At 39.0% G+C, this 17,923-nt stretch overlaps 1 long non-coding RNA gene across 1 annotated transcript in view; it reads left to right on the top strand.

Moving 5' to 3' along the window:
* LOC139725417 (uncharacterized) overlaps positions 1–17,923 on the top strand; it is an 86,304-nt gene that overhangs the window by 7,624 nt on the left and 60,757 nt on the right. The window contains exon 2 of the long non-coding RNA XR_011710548.1: positions 15,396–15,528. This is a non-coding gene — a long non-coding RNA (uncharacterized lncRNA). The remainder of the gene's footprint in view (positions 1–15,395; positions 15,529–17,923) is intronic.

Below are 17,923 nucleotides of genomic sequence, written 5' to 3'. Positions count from 1 at the left end.
CCCAAAGACATTTTGCTTTACCTCGCTATAACAGGTTTGATTGGCTATGTTTTTCTTTGTTTGGAAATCACAAAATTTATCTCGTTATAGCAGTTATTTCGTTATAGCCGATCTCGCTATAAGAGTAGCATTTTACATAGACTTGTATGGAAGGAAATTTGGGACCGGGAAAATTTCCTCGTAATAACCGATATCTCGTTATAGCAGTGTTCGTTATACCGAGTTTCCACTGTACAGTATACTTTTTATTTCACAAGCAACTTCAAAATCACTTTGATGTCACTGCTAGTGCTTCTCAAAATTATAGCAGATCTCATGTAAAGACACACTGAAATGAGAATTACTTCGGTCTCCTCATATCTGTTTGCCATAACCTGCTTTTTTTTTTTGCATTACACAAAATAACTTACAGATTTGTGGTATACTCATTAACCCAATGTTGGTTACAGCAGGTTTCTATATGTTTTTATAGAAGCAAAACAGCTTGTACTCTGACTTGACTTCTGTACAAGCCAGTTTCTCTGTTGTTGTTGTTATTGTCTTTAGCTTGTATCATATTTTTTTAGACCAACATTTTGTATAGATTATATGAATAAAAAAAATAATCTCCATCTTGTTGTACATGATGTAGGCTACCAATTGGTGTGATGTCAAAGACAGAAACAAAGTTATTAAAACATGCCTTGCTAGAAGAAGACATCTTAAAAATAACAACAACATTCAGACATAGATATCAGGGTATTACAATATTACTGGCCTGCTTGCCAAGTGCAACTAAAGCTCACTGTTTGACAAGTAAAATGAATGGGCATTTAATTGCATGATAAAGTTATACGGCACTTGGCTGAATGCCTCTTTGGGTAAATAGGAGATCTTTTTTTTTCTCCCTATTTATGCCCTTGATATTTGCATTCTGTTCACATAGATGAGTCAGTTGCAAATGGATAGCTAGAATTGTAATTGAGAGCAATTCTAATATATTTTATAATTACTAATATCTTATTGTATGATGTCAGATATGATATGTTTTTTATGTGTGTGATTTTGACCGCAAACTAACAGTCTGCTGTGTTCAAAACGTGTGGCCAGATATATTATTGCGGTAGAAACGGAAAAGTGGGCCTTTAAGCCTGCATTGAGAGGCCACCTCTGCCACCTCTGTAAATGAGCTTTCCTTCTTCAAATGTCATTTATCCAGACATTTGACAAATTACTCCTTGCATGTCAGGAGATAATTGAATTCGCTGCAAGATTAGATTTTCAATTCTCTCACAACACAACCTGGGCCGCACACGGAGATCAGCGCAGTCATTACATGAACAACTTAGAATGAAGCTCTGTTGATTTATGCTGGACACGGTGTGATACGCACTCGTTGAGGGCTTCAAGTAAACTCTGTTTAGTGCCGTTCAGACAACTGTGTAAATTTTCCTAATCAAATACTCCCTCTTGAGTGGCCAGCCTGTGAGGGGTCGTAAATTGAGATTAGTTGAGCTTGAGAAATTTAATTAAACAGATCAGTCAGTCGACATTTTGTATTCAGCAGAGTGTTTCGACACCTATGCAAACAATGTCTTGTGGACAAGGCTTGCCTGCGTGTATGCATTGTTATTGAATATGTGCGACCACAGCATTGAGATAAATATTGTTCATTGAGTGGCAAGATATGTGTATACCCTACTGCATTTGAGCCAAGAATGCTCACTGCTCTTTAATTGCATGTAATAATGTTGTAGTTTTGTACAACTACAGTTTTGAAGCCACGTCTGTAACACAAGGCAGCAATAAACATAAATGTCATCAACAACAACAACAAAGCCAAACTTACCGCCAATCAGGTTTCAAGAAGGTTTGGATATCATGCATCCGTTATTAAAACCTTCCATAATTGACTTAATGCAAAACACCATGTTTGTAATGTATTAAAATTCACAGGTGTTTCTTTTCAAACAGTCAAGTAATGAGCCTTTTTTTTTCATTTACCCGCTCCCTCAAACTAAGTTTCTGAGGCAAGAATGCACTCAACATATGCTACTTGTTGCTAAGACCCCGTTTACAGTGCGAGGCTCGGCCGCGGCTCGGCCAAGCCCCACTTCAGTGTAAACGCGCAAAAGGTCAAATGCGAGGCCAAAATTGGCCTCGCATTTGGCCTCGCTCTGGAGGTGGTCTCGGCCGCGGCCGAGCAGCGGCCGAGCCCGGCCTTTTCTCAGTGTAAACGTAAACTGGGCCAAATGCGCGGCCAATTTTAGTCTGGTTTTGTCCTGCAAAGGATTTTTTCCTTCGGCAAAGGCCTTTGCCCGAACGGCGACTTCGTAGCCACGGAATCCAGTTGGCAAAGGCTCTGAAAACCAGACTATACCAAATTGCGTTTGTTTACAAGCAGAGCGCCACTACGACAAAATATTGAAAGGTTTGAATTAAAAGCGCGGCCGAACCCGGCAGTGTAAACGGACAAAATTTCGATGCTCGGCCCCGCAATTGAGGCTGGGCTCGGCCGCGGCTCGGCCCAGCCCCGCACTGTAAACGGGGTCTAAGAAGGGCAAGCCTCTGGCAGGCTTTGTGGTTGTCAAGTCAATCCTTCGTGACTAACGCATGCATAGAATTTGCATACATTACAGAAATTATTCAAATTCATGAAATTCTTCCGTCGAGATGTTTTCATTGCAACTGATTGACAAATTGCCCTACATCGACGTAAATAAGCACTGAATTGATCAGTGTTTTAGTAGTAGCCATGATAAAAAAATCATGGGCGTACAAACTCGAGCAGGATTCGAACCTACCACCTCCTGATCACCGGACAGGCGTCAACTCCTCTAGACCACCGAGCTTTTGCCCAACAGCAAGTGTTGGTTATAATCCTTATAACATGCAGCGGGTACTGCGTAATTATTCAAATTCATGAAATTCTTCCATCTGTAGGGCAATTTGTCAATCAGTTGCAATGAAAACATCTCGATGGAAGAATCTCCAAGACCTTGTGGAGACTTATTGGTGATCTACCAGAGACATCATAGAGACGTCCCTGGGACTGAGATGTCTTTCTGACTTCCAGATGAATAAGTTGTTTCTTTGTTTGGAAATACCTCAGACATCACCCTGGAGTCACCTTCTTGGTGAGGGTGCAAGCCGTTTTTTGGTCTTTAGAGTCGCATGAGTCATGAAGATTGATTAGTCGCAGTAGTCACGGTGAAGTCTCCAGCGGTGAGATAGGCCCTTTATTTCCCCCATGTAAGAGGGCAAGAAGGTTTGAAGCACCATGAAAGTAATGAGTCTGGAACATAAACTGATAGGGTGAGACAATACAAAGAAGATACAAAAATCTATTTAGGAAAAGCAGAATAGGAAAAGGTACTGAAACAATAGAAAATTGAAAAGGAAACTTTGGTTATAGTGTATCATGTCAAATGAGTCAACTTACTCTGACATGTGAACCGTGAAATGCTGAGTTAGTGCCAAGTTGCAACTTGCTGGCAAACCTGGGAAGTGTTTTAGACGGAGAAGAAACTATTGATCTCTCTTGAAGTCATGTGCAGCACCACAATTATGCACCTAACTACAAGTGGTACCTGGGTATCAGTAATCAGAACTAGTGCTCTCACAGCAGAAAAGACCTCCCCTGCTGCAGTTCGCTTTTTCGCTTTTAGTGTACACTGGCAACAGTGAATGTGTGTGCCTTAAAGCAACTTTCATAAACTAATTTTCATTTCATTTCAATTTGTGCATTACAAGGAGAACAGTAATGCATGTGCATAACCTTTAGTCCTTTCCTAAAATGATATTCCAAATAAATTCTAGTATTTTGTTAGGAATGTTTACATTAAGATATAGCATCTGATACTAATGAAATGTGAAGCTTTGTCTTTGCCTCCATATATCATCTTGGAGTTAGAGTGGCACTAAGCATGGCTTCTAAGTGCAAATGAATGTTAGACTTCACATTGTAATGTTCTAGAACCCAAACATGTGTTTGTATAACCTCCAAGTTCAAACTTTGTTTCCTCTACATTACTTACATTCAGACGGTAATCCTTAACCTTGAGGATAAGCTCTATGGGGTGCCAAGTGTCACACCGTCGATTTCGTAACAAAATCGACCGTGCAATACTTAGCGCCCCATAGAACTTGTAACGAAATTGACCGTGCAACACGTAGTGCCCCATAGAATTTATCCTCGAGGTTAGCTATCCTGGAGTTTAGGGATCACCATCTGAACATAGCTAATGTTGAGAAAAAGAAAAATAGGATACCTACCATGCAATATGCATAATCTCAAAGTATGGTGTACACTTATGCAAGTAATTCATAAAAGAGACAAAAATGAATTGAATTTTGGAGAAATGACTACGTATTTACAGAGGAGCTCAGTAGAAGATATTAGTATAGTGTGGGCTGGTCTTGAGGGGAAACAACATTTATTGCCTGAACTAGAATCATATTGCCTGAGTCTGGCAATACGATTCCAGTGAGGGCAATTTTTAAGTTTTTTTTTTTTTAAATTTCATGAGTCAACTGAAATGCCCCAAAATAGCAACCACAGGAACACAAATTCCCTGTATATTGATTGTCTCCAACTCTGGAAATCACGAGCTTTGCTTTGATATGTACTTCTCATTCCATCACTGCAGTGGTTCTTGATTGCCAATTCAACCACCCATGAATATTTTGATATTTCTGTGTTCTTATAGTTGCACCAGTTCTGTAGAGTGCTACCTTTTAGCAGGGTGCTGAATTTGCAAAAAAAAAAAAAACAACAACAACAACAACATTACACACTGCAAATTAGTCAAGGGTTACCATGAGTGGCAACTCATGGTGAAATATTATTCCCAAGGCATGCTATCTTTAAAACCACTATAAAGTGGGATGAAGAATTGGTAAGATGGGACATATATATGTGACCAAGTATTCATGGGAACTAGAAACTGTATGAAATTCACTGGGACATATTTGTCATAGAGTGGTCATGTGAACTAGAAACTACTGTATGTAAAATGCAATGACAGTATGACTAATGTAGTGAGGAGTATGACAAAACAAACAAACCAACAACCTCACAGAGATCAAATATCAAGTTTTAAGAAAGGCATGAAAACAGTATTGTTGGATAGCTCCTTCGTCGTTCCTATAGACAGTGCAGCCAGACAGTGCAACCAGATTTAGAGCAGTCTTGGTAAAGCATTCCTCCATGAAGTTAAACTACTGTGTTCTTTTACATAATTAGGGCATTGATGCAATTGATTCTCTCACATCTACTTTTGTAATGGCTGTGCACTCTTGGGCATATCATTATATAATAAATAGCATGTAAGAATAGCAAAAACAAGAAGAAGAAGAAGAAGAAGAAGAAGAAGAACTTCTTCAGAGGCAGTTAACAAATAATGTTATTCTCTGACAGATGAAATATCTTAGTACTATGAATGTACATGTAAGGTACCAATTTATAAAGGGTTTGACTATTGTATTTTGATTTACATCAGAGGAATGAATACCCTGTACTCAAATATGTAGTAAGAAACAGTGCAAGTGACAAAATGCAACATGCAGTTCTTGCCATTCTTTTTGGTAAGATCTGAATTGATTTTGTCTCTGATTGATGTTGGTTGACAACTTAGACTTGAGGATCATGGGAAATCTTCATTTTTTTCTAAAGTTCAACAGATCTTTTTCTTTCATGCAATTTCCATGAAGTGTGTAAAGCAGGGACATATGATTTTTTTTCTAAGGTTGTTATTAGGTCATCAAGAATATTGCTTTACTATTTTATACACACCAAATAAAGGAGCTCATGAATGTAGTAAGTTGAAATCTAAGGTAGATCCCGACATCTTGTAAAGCACCCTGAAAAAAAAGAAGATGAAAACAAATTCCAGTCTGGTTTTTGGAAGTGGAGCATTAAGCAGAGAACCAAAATCATTCTTTTAGAATGATGTTACTTATTTAAATACAAGTACTGAGATTGGTGACAATTCTGGGAAGATCTGTAGTACATGTATGGAAGAAGGGGAACAGGTATAACGGGCAAAGCTTTACTGTATATGCCAAATATTTTGCAAGGTTTTTATTTTCTCGGATTTCACAAATTGTGCTATTCGCGAATTGAAAGACTTGCAAAAATATTGACTCTGATCCAGATATGAATGTGATGTGGGCATATATATTTTTCTGTTCATGACTGTACTCCACGATCACAAATTTAACCACTCGCGAAATTGTAGGAAAGTCCCCATTCACAAAAATTTAGACTCACCTAATATATGGCGTATACAGTATATCATGGAAACAAATTCCACCCCCAGCTATACTGGTATAAGGGGGCATGCTTGATGTGGATGGTCCAGTTTATTTCCTCTGCAGACCCTATATTTTTGCATTTTGCCAACTCTGTATTGCTGGCCAGACTTTGATTTGAAGGAAGAAAATGGAAGGAAAATGAAAGGAATGATCCCGAAGGAGAGTCTCTCCAATGTTTCACAGAGCCACAGAGTCTTTGTCTCATGTATAATCACCACTGAATCCCTTGATGTTAGACCTGATGCAGTGTGATATTGTTTGAGATTGCTCCTTTGCTTTCATCTGTTGAGAATGATAAGGGTGTTAAGTTTGCCACTAAAGCCATAGTGTTTGAGGCACCTCAAGGTCCTTATCATTCTCAACCAACATTTTGTAATAGAGTACGTAAAAGTGGTTTCTTTCGCGGTGGTCTTATTTTAGCGCTTTTCGCGCTTTGAGGTCGAACCACGAATTTAACATCACACGAAAATGTTTTGAACTCGCCGCTTGTTACAATGCTATTTCGCACATGCACACACGGAGATTCCGCGCATTGAGTGTATTGATGCTCAACACACACACAGCGATACCGCGCAATGTAGGTACAAGCATGTTATAAAGTACTTTAGTACTCGAGAGATGGGATTTCATGTAAGCCTGCCTTTAATTCTAATTTCTATTTAATAGATAAAAGAATAATTGGATTATAGTTTGAGTTTTCATGTGCAAAATAAAACAGGTTTTGCCGACTGTGAATTCACAGATTTTGCCGACCGCGAATTTAAACACACGCAAAAAAGTCGGCATCAATGGAAACCGCAAAAGTATCTGTACGCGAAAGAAACCACTTTTACAGTATAGACATCATTCTTCTTTCGTATGTAGCAACCATAAGGGTATTTGTTAGCTGTCATTGGTTGTGCAATGCAGAAGTGAAGCCCATGTGTGTATCAGACAATGATACATGTACTTGCTCTCCTATTATTCCCCTCCCTCCCTTTTTGCAACATTGCATTTGAGCACATGACTGTTGCTGTCTTCTTATTAGCATTTGAGGGCAACAATGGCTTTGGTCCACTGTGCCTCGAGACAAAGATTTTTCCCTTCATGTTCGCAGCTGTCGGTATTGACAGTGTCGGGGATAGAACATTTTTCCCCAGCAAGGCTGAAAAATTTGCCTACAGACGGAAAGATGCAACACCCAGAAATCCAGGGGTGGCCCGATGAGAAGAAGGGGAAAATGTAGGCCAAGGGGCTTGGCAGAGAGATGACGGGAGTGATAGCCAACGGCCGGTCGCTGTCGCGTGATGAATTGGTTTCGGTCCACTGGACACATTTATGATATGCACTTAGTACGGAAGATAATATCCACTGCTCTTACCATAAATCATTCCATTTTTTCGTTTTTTTTTTCTTTTTACCTTAGTTTAGCTTTCATGTCCACTCTTCAATTGCTGAGCTTTGCTTTGCTTTTGCTTCATTATCTGCCGCTCACCTCCCTCTGAATTTTCATCCTGTGCGGAGAAAGTCAACCCCCCTATGCTCCTCCTAGCCCATCTCCCACTCCGTAATGTCTGGTTCATTATTTCTCAATATTCTTCACTCTGATTCAGGTTTTTGTTTTTTCCTTTTCTTGCTTTTTGTTTTTGTGTTTGTTTTTGCTCTTAAGGTAACTCTATGAGTAAGAAAAGAATCCTGGCCATTTATCGCGAAGCAAAGGGCTGCATGAGATTGATAAATATTTCACGAGATTGAAATAATTTTAATTGGTTCACTGAGACAAGCCATTTATACTCATTGAAAAGGGATGGTTTAAGAAAGGAAGAGCAAGAGTAAGGTGTGAGAAAGAGAGGCAACATTAACTATGACTTATTATGCCATATTTGTTCATGGGATTTTATTTCCACATATTCCACACGAGTTGTGCGCTATTCGTGAATTTAATAATGCACAAAAATATTGACTCTGATCCTGACAAATATACAACATTCATTTGAACATTTGTCCATTCATTCCTCTACTCCATGATCACGAATTTAACCATGAAATGGACAGGAAGTCCTGATTTACAAAAATTTAGCTTGCTAAATGCTTTATGATGTATGACAGTACTCCTTGAAAGCAAACAAACTGGTAATGCTCATGGATGCACAGTGGCAGATCAAAACAAGCCAGACATGATGCACATGCCAAGAATAAACAAATATGCACTCAGCGAATGCACAGACAGCTACTGTAAAACACTATATTTTTGCGGCATGAAATTTTCGCAAATTGGAGCCGACGGCCTTTTTCGCGGCATGAAATTTAGCAAGTTGCCTCTAATGTTCAATGTGTATAGCATAGACAAGAACTTTCATGTGCATTTTGATTTTTTGAATCTTGGCTCGCGCGAAATACAAAATGCATGCGATCATTCCTTGTTGTACAGTACCCCAAATTTTCACAGATGCTGGTTCTTGTGACTGAAGTAAACAAAATGTATGAAGTCATTTGGTAGGTTAATGTGGTAGTTCTTCATACTTGTCAATTGCCATGTTCAATTATTAAGAATCCATTATTTTCCTGTACTTTATTTTTGTAACTTTTTCATATATTCTTCTCAAGAAATGCAGTATTTAGTGGGGGAGGGGCAGGGTGAGTGTACTTCTCTTAGTGTTCACTGAATTTCATTACCCAGTACCATGACAATTACAAAACCTCACTGAAGAGTTTCCAGCAACTGCATGGCAGTCACCCCTATCATTATGAAACCGAGTTGTTTTGATGCTCACTGCTGCTTACACGAATGTTGTGTGCTTACAACGTAACTGCTTCATGTGTGACATTCAGAATAGATGTATTACCAGGTCGGAACAAATCAGGATATTCATGTTACATGGCACAGCATGCATTTGTTTGTGACATTACCAGTACAAAGAGGTTTTTTGTCACAACGCATCAATCTTGGTACATGTAATGCGTTGTGACAGATCTTCCAGAATTTCCAACAAAATATGGTCTGTTTACTTCTGCATTGTTTTGAAATGAAACTAAAACATATCAAAATACTTCATTAAAAATTTTAAAAATGCTAAGCAAATGATCATTCACTACGAGGGTGATGGTACAATCTAACATCACCGAGCGATGATAGACTGTATCCATTGCAAGAGAAATAAGAGATTATTATTTGCTTTATATCCCACATTGATTGACAAACTCGAGATTTGATGAAAATCTTTTCTATCAACCACGCAGATTTTTATTTCATAATGGTGCTGAATATTACGACACATGCGGTACAACCGCGGCCCGCGGCAGTCGTATGAACGACACTAATTTTAGATCTAAGACGATAACAAGAGATACTGATGTATCAAGAATTATGCAATGTGCGCGGATGTGTGCCACTAGAACTTATTTGCGCATCTACCAAACTTGGCCGTGGCTGATGGATGCAAGTGATACATTTATCGATTGCAGTCGCAGATATGGCAAAAAGTGGTAACGAAAAAGTATACTGTAAAACGAGGAATGTTCGCGTGCATTTTAATTTCGCGAATTTCGCAAGCGCCAAGGTTCGCGAAATTAAAATGCATGTGAAATTTCTTGTCTACACTAAATGCATTGAAAGCCGATGGCAAGTCGCGAAAATTTCATGCCACGAAAAAGGTCGTCGGCTCCAATTCGCAAAAATTTCGTGCCGCGAATATATCATGTTTTACAGTATCACATAGTGATAATACCAAGGCATGGATATTGGGAGAAAAACATCTCTTAGTCACGTGTTCCAAATTCAAGTGATCCCATTGTTCAAACATACTTGTGTAGGATATAAAAGTAAATATCCTTGTGCAAGTTCATTGGTGAGCATATGTGACCCGCTACAACAAAAGGATCCTAAAGTCGCTGACGGCCGAGCAGAGAAAATCGAGTTTGAAGTCACATCATCAAAATTGGTCAAAATAATTGGATTTCTGTTTTCGGCATAATTTTATAGTCTAATGTCTTGTCCATCATCTGCCGAAATTTCGAAGCTAAATGATCAAAGGAAAGGCAAGAAATTAGCGTTTTCTGGGCCATGATTTTCCGACTTTCAATGTAAGAGAAACGTGTCCGAAGATTTGGATTTAGCGCCACAGCTAGACTCCGACCCGAGCAATGAGGGAATGATCTTATTGGTCAGTGCGTGGCATCCTGATTACCGATTGGTCATGCGTAGACCGCTGGCGCTTAGCTTGACTGAACATGGCGGAGGTCGCTAGGAGCGTGCCTTCTATTGTCAAGCAGTGAAAACTGTCTCGCCTCCCCATGATCATGATAGCGTCGGGAGGACAACTTTGAAGGCGTTTTTCTCGAAACTCTGATTTCCTCAACCACTTGACATGCGCTGATAAAATCATCGATATACCTGCAACCGAGTACTTTTATGAGTTGTGCTGTATATGAAATTAAAGTAGAAGAGTACAGGAATAATATGCCATTTTTAGAAAATTGTCCTCCCCCGTCTTTTGGATCATTCTGTTGTAGCGGGTCACATATAGGCCTAGGGCATCATCCATGATACTAGTTTTCAGTTGTGTTTGATTTGTGCTTTTTTTTTTGTCAAGACTCTCATGTTGTCATGTCACTACTAGCTTTCTTGAATGTTCAATTTGTCTATTGCCCAATGAACCTGCCTAGAAACCTTGTTTTCTATGCAAATGAGGGACTAACATCCACTAAAGCTGCTGTGTTGTGATGTGAGAATTCATCACCCTGGCAATGTCTCAGGTGATGGCCAAAAGTGGGAGGTCTGTATATTCACAAAAGTGGGTATCTCATTGGCTTGGAGACTAGGTGACGACCTAGTGGCGACTCGAGTCTCGCTGGTCACGGAGAATTCTCTGTGACATCTGTGTGATTTCTTCTGGAGACTAGCCTAGTTTCCATGGAGTCATGAGAGAGTTGAATATGTTCAATTTTTTTTTTGGCAGAGATTTTTTTCCAAACTCCATTTTGTCTTAGAGATGTCTTCACAATGTCTCTAATATTTGCAGCCAAGTCACAGAGACTAATTTTGTCAGTGACGTCTCCAAGATTTCTCTGCGACCTCGTGGGTACTCATGGGGACTTACCAGCGATGGTGTGGAGATGTCATTTAGATGTTTCCGCAATTAAGAAGACATCTCTGAGATGTTGTGGCAATGTTGCGGCAACTGCTCGCAACGTCTGGGCAAATAAGTTGTCACCTGTTTCGGAAACGTCTCGTAGGAAAATCGACCTGGAGTCACCTTCTTGGTGAGAACGCAAGCCATTTCTTTTGGTCTTTCATATGGCATGAATCATGGCGATGTCTGCTCCAGTGAGATAGGCCCTTTACTTACCTTTTTGTGCCCAATCTCAGCATGTTTGAGTGTTACGCATAACCCAAGTGGTGTTACAGATGCATCTCATTGCATGTTGAGCCAAAGATTTGGAGGATGGTGTGCTTAGAAATCCTTGCTGAGACATAACTGTAAGGCCTTGGACTAATTGAATATGGTGAATGTTGTGGAAGCCCCCTCTAAACCCTATCTATGGGGTAAGGTCTGGCATTTGTGTCAATTTGTGTATATACATATCGTTTGTTGTCATATGTATTGGACCAGCATCTATATGTATGTTAATGGGTCAGCTGTCAAAAAAGTGGGGAGTAGATATAGTTCCTCAAGTTTTAAATGATAATTATTATTTTTTAATTTTAAGATGTGCCATAATCATCACAATGATTGGCATTTCCCAGAGTGCTTGTGGCTATCATTATGTTGTACAAGCACTCAGTGTGCAAAGTGTGATCATCACTATAATTATTCAACAACAATGCAGCCAAGGTCTGCCTTAGCTCTGTAACTGAATTGATTCCACGGAGTGGGCAATTCGTGGGGCTGTTTTAAATACTGCATTTTCTGTCCTCGCCATTCATCCTATTCCTCCAGAGGATTGCCAACAGAAGAATGTACAATGTCCCTCTGTGTGTGTGTGTGTGTGTGTGTGTGTGTGTGTGTGTGTGTGTGTCAGTTCATGCGTGTTCTTGTGTGTGAAGTAGAAATTTAAGCCAATACAGCTAATTTTAGTGTGAGGCCAGCAAAATTATGAAGACATGAAAGACAAAGAAATAGAGGGAAGGGGGGGGAGGGGAAGGAGAGCTTGGAGTAGGAAGATCAGAGGGGATAGAGGGAAAAATAGAAAGAAGGTACATTGAGAATATTGACTTTCTAATTCATCATGAGTGGTTTAGAATGTTTAAAATGTTAGGTAAAGGAAACATGATCTGTAATCAATAAAATGTTGATGGACATACACAATAATTCTAACACACCTCACATCCGCGATGCCAGACAAATTGGTTTCTCAGATCGTCTGTCTGTCTGACAGACTGGCTTTCATATGTTCAGGATCTTGGAAAATATTAATGATTTTTCCACAAAAGATGGTGAAAGCATATAACAGGACAGTATTGATTCATAATTATGCTGGAAAAACATCCAATTATAACATCAGCACTTAAAGGGCAGGGGCAAATTATAGAGTTTTGCATTTAAAGGTTATACATGATAGAACGCTTAAAGAAATTTTACACAGAGAATATAAACTGTAAATCACTATTATCGTGACTAGTCTAGATGATTACACAATTGACGGCAAAGGAAATGACACAGACAGAAGGCAGGAGACATATTTGTTGAATACAATAGTAAGATTAGAATGTTCCTCATCAGACGCGTCTCTTGAGGAACATGATATTGAGATGAGACTGATCTTCATTGGGCTCAAATCTGATTAGAATGGAAAAATCCTGGTGTAATTGAATAATAACCTCAAGAATTATCCATCAGTACAGCGTCCTAGACATTTATTTGGTGTTCTGTTCCGGACCGGTTCTCCTTCCAGATCGGGTACGATCCTCTCTTCTTCCTCCAGCTCAATGCCACATCCATCCCACTCTACGACCCCCCTCCCCTCCCTCCCCCCCCCCCCCCCCCCCGCCCCCACCAGTTCCTCATCCTCCCGCCATGCTCACTCGTTCATTATGCCGTAATTTGAGCCGCTCTGCCATGGAGAAGATAAGTCATTGAGGTGCACTTGATTCCGTCACCGCCATCCCATGTTTATATCGGCACCTCGGGCAACGTCTGCGCGGAGGGGAGAGGCTGACAATGCTCGGCACATCGCCCGAACAAGACACGAAACATCATACAGTGTGATGCAATGCATGAGTGATAGGACGGGGATAGTCATTAGTGCGTGCCGTCAACACTGCTCACTGCAGCAAGGGAGAGAAATGCTCTTTATTGTGCAGCCTCGCTGCAGTTAGTGGATGCATGTAATGTATATAGGGCTGCCATGACAGAGGCACATTTTGGAGCATTGATGAGAGTGAATTAACATTTTTTGACTTACAATTTATGTCCTTATGGTATTAACACCTATACTTTACTGTCTACAAATTACTGTTCTCACAATTATGTACACACATGCATATGCATGCACACAAAGTCAATTCCTTCTTTTTCTTTCTTTCTTTTTTGTAGATCAATAGATCAAGTGCAGTTTTATTTTGTGCATTAGAGGCATACATAGATAAGAATTAGCATTAATAACTCATACCCTTATTGCAAAGGAATTTGCTGTGCACTCTCTGATGAAGGAATTATCTCCACTGTGCATCAATCATGCCCTGGTTCTTTGTTTGGAAGAGCATTTGCCCATTTAAAATGCTACCTGTTGTCAGAGATTGAGCTATAACAGGTGCAGTTTAATGAATTGAAGCATCAGTAAATTAGTAGATGTAAAAGAGGAGTATTCATCACAGTGTGTGATAAAATGCCTTGCTTTAATGATAGCTTTACCTTTATGAGCCATCTGTAGCTTAGCCTTGTATTTTACTGCGATAGAAAAGGGTGTCTGACGTAGTATATATAAGATAAAAAGAAAAACATTGGTTTATAGTGTTTATTTTGACATGAATAGCATTAAAAAAAAAATATGAATAGCATATTGTGAATGGCAACAATATCCTTTAATTCCTGGATAGATCTAATGGAGGGTGAGTACAAAAATTAGAGTCTCAAATAAATAGCAGTAGAGTAACATAAAGAGTTGGAACATTAACTGAAGTCATTCCTTTAAACCAGGAGCAAGAGCAAATTAATAGAAGAAAATTTAATAAGAATCTCATCTTGATGTCTTAAAAAGTCTGTGTTTAGGGGTCATTAACAAAAACCTGTTAGTTTGAGATGGTGTTATCTCTGGAAGTGAAGCAATTTCGATCAGACCTCTAAAAAAAATGAATAAACTAACACTGGTGTTGTGTTTGAATTGTGTTCTCTGTGGTCAAGGGTGAAGGGTCAAGATGAGTCATCTGACAGACTGTGTAATGATTAGCCACTGCCACCTGCTATGTAAATAAATTAGACAAAGTGAGTGGCATCAAAATGGACCGCTTAGAGCGCAGTGCAACAGATGGAAGCGCACATATGGACAGAGATATTTTTTTTCTTTTTCTTTTCTTTTTTTGTCTTAAGACTAAAGTTTTCCGAATGTGGCAATGTGAGATCAGTCCGTATTTAGGCAAAGTTAGACAACAGTTGAATTTCATGCTAAAGTCGAGAATGCACATAATATGAGAATGAATATACAGATAAAAATAGAAATGTGTTTTTGATTTCCTTTAGCTTAGAGTGTGAAAATATACAATAACATTCATGTTATCTGGAAAAGAGGGTACAGTAGTCCCATTCAGAGCCATACAGGCCTGCTATCTAAGGGAGCTCCTACAGCAGGTACTGTCTGTGATGTAAACCTTACAATAGCCATGATTTCTTATTATAGCTAGCAAATATCAACTTCAACCACATGCCTCTTACTGCATTTGCGAAGAGGTATTCTTATCTCATTAACGTCATCCATATCATGTGTGCCATCAAGATAAACTGTGTGTGATCTGTGTCTACTGATTCATATTAACAGCTGCAAGTGGCATTTAACTGGAAATTGTGTGCACATTAAAAAAATACAGTGAATTCAAATGTGTGTGTGAGAGAGAGAGCCAATAGAGCTGTGTCAATGTTACATAAATGAGACGCATATTCTCCATATTTCTCATGTTGATATAATAGGTGGATCATCACCCTCTCAAGCCACTCACAGCTGGGAGGCCATGAGATGCTAATGGGCGCGTGTAACTAAGTGTTCATCGTCTATTACCCCACCGTAGAATACTGAGCAGGCAGACGTGAGGGGAACCGTACGGTGAGTGGATTTATTGGATTGCCATGCTTATTCTAATTGATCGTTGTGCGTGCTATTCATTTCCTCGAATCCAAGCTTTGCAACAAGTCACGAAAGGCTTTCTGTGGAGTGACAGGTATTGAGGAAGAACAAGATTTTGATAAATAATGCATGTAATCAATGATTAGTTTCACTTTAAGAACTCAAAAAGTAATATGTGGTGAAATAAAGATGTTCTTAACCTTTTGATTGAAGTAAATATTGGTTATGACAAAAAGCAATAACTATTTAGATATCAGTAAATCATCTAACATCACATTCTTTTGACACCTGCATTTATTTCTGAAGGGAAGTATTGGTAGTTTTGCTATATCCGTGAGATGTACTGAATCTGCAGAAATTCTAGGATGTAGGAGGTTAAAAGATGATCATGATAATTGTGATGCAACAAGCCATACATGCTTGTGTGTGCATGTGTTTTTGAGGCCAAATTGTATTTTCCACAAAGAATAAACTCTTCAACCTTAAAGAAATTGACGATATTCACATACAACATATGTTGAAAGTGCAATGCATCTTTTAAGAATGTAATACATTCTGAGGAAATATGTAAATGTGACAGTACTTGTACAATGTGGATCTCTCACAAAATGTTTTTACAGTCACATGCCCTAGATTCTTTCATAGTTGTCCACAGGATGACAAATGATAATGCAGATATCATACTGTAAAAGTGGAAATTTTCGCGGTGTCGAAATTTTCGCGCATTTCGCGCAACCAAAAACTAGCGCGAAAATAAAAGCACGCGAATATTTTTGCTTGCCATATGTTCCTGTGCGTGATGTCTTGATTCCGCGGAATTAAAAACACGCAAGACTCTTCTTACCCGGCCAAGCGCGAAAATATCCACTTTTACAGTATTCCAATTATCATTATATGTTCTGTAGTATCTCTAGCCCTCTGATTTTGCTCAGAGTTTTGTATACCTGTATGTGATGTACATTTTCTTTGGGAAAGGCTGCCACATACAGGCAGAGATTCCAACTCTCCTGCTTTGAGGCCATTTCCCCCAAATTTCCCTCTCTTCCACTTGAGTTTGAATTTTCTCTCATTCTAGCTGTGTGTCTCCAACTTGAGATGGATTTTATACCGCTTAAAATGTATTTCATCCAACTTAGAATTTACCTTCCTCATGCCCAACTTTGCTTTTGTCATTTAGATATTAAAACATTAGGCTATTTTAGTGCTTTCAGACACACCACGTTGACATAAATTCTGAAGATATATTGATATAATAGATTAGACAGAACGTCCAGATACTATACTAATCGAAAAGCAGCATCAGACATCACACACTGTCATGTCTTATCAGAAGCTCATGAATATGTATGAGTCTCCTCCTTGCACAGTGCCAATTTTGTGTGGGCTTTGCGCATTGTATTTTTATATTGCGTCTGCTTCATTTACTAGTTTGCTATAACCCAAGCACATGCTGCGAATAAGCTTCGCCTACTTATGTGACATGTATGAATATGACAACATTCAGACATGAATAAAGGCTTGAATATGTCATTTATCGAAACGATACTCAAACTATCGTTTGATTTATGATGTATATTGATATGACGTATCAATATACAGGCATTTAGACATATCCATTTGTTATACATCCATGCATCATAATATCCACACGAGAACTCTCTAGTGTGATCAGGATAAGATAGCATCAATGAGCATCTACAACCCTAGAGCTTCCATATGGCCCAAGCAAGCCCTGGACCCTGGCCGCAAGAGATGTCACATTTCGTGATATATTGTGCACTTGTTTCTGCAATCAGAGCGTCCAGTTTGCTAGGGGGCCCATAAACAATAGAATCTCCCATTTACAAGATGTCCGTGGGTGGAATCCAGGTAGTCTCTGTACAGAGTTTGTTAACATATTCTTTTTTTTTTCTTTTTTTTGGATATCCTGATTATGTAAGTAGATCAGGAAAATGTTTTCCCAGTTTTGAAAGTCTTATACAAAAATAAAAAATAAAAAAAAATGTGGCAGTACTAGTTGTTAGCAAGTTGTAATTACAAAGTTATGTTTACGGTTACTCATGGTGACTTATCTCATTCTATTAATTTACAGTAGCTCTCATACAGTGTAAATATGCTTTTGTTAGATATGAGTGTTATTCGCAGGGGTGTGAGTAAATTGAGCTCATCCAGGCAAGTGTCTTTATATTTTGTGCCGAATTCACACACGTAGCTTGTTTGCCCAGGCGAGTGGACATAGTGTAGATACAATGAAAGTATTAGCACACCTGATAAACACAGGAGTGAGCCCTCTTGAGACCAACTTGTGCAATGACCATACCGCTCAAACCACACTCCTGTACATAATTTAAGCCTTGTGTGAAAAAAAAAATTA

This window comes from Diadema antillarum, unplaced genomic scaffold (genome assembly GCF_040938485.1).
Source record: "Diadema antillarum isolate AM-2024a unplaced genomic scaffold, OU_Dant_1.0 seq00000041_RagTag, whole genome shotgun sequence".
NCBI classification, from domain to species: domain Eukaryota; kingdom Metazoa; phylum Echinodermata; class Echinoidea; order Diadematoida; family Diadematidae; genus Diadema; species Diadema antillarum.
Note: the sequence above shows the minus strand (reverse complement) of the source record. Positions and strands in the feature narration are given on the sequence as shown.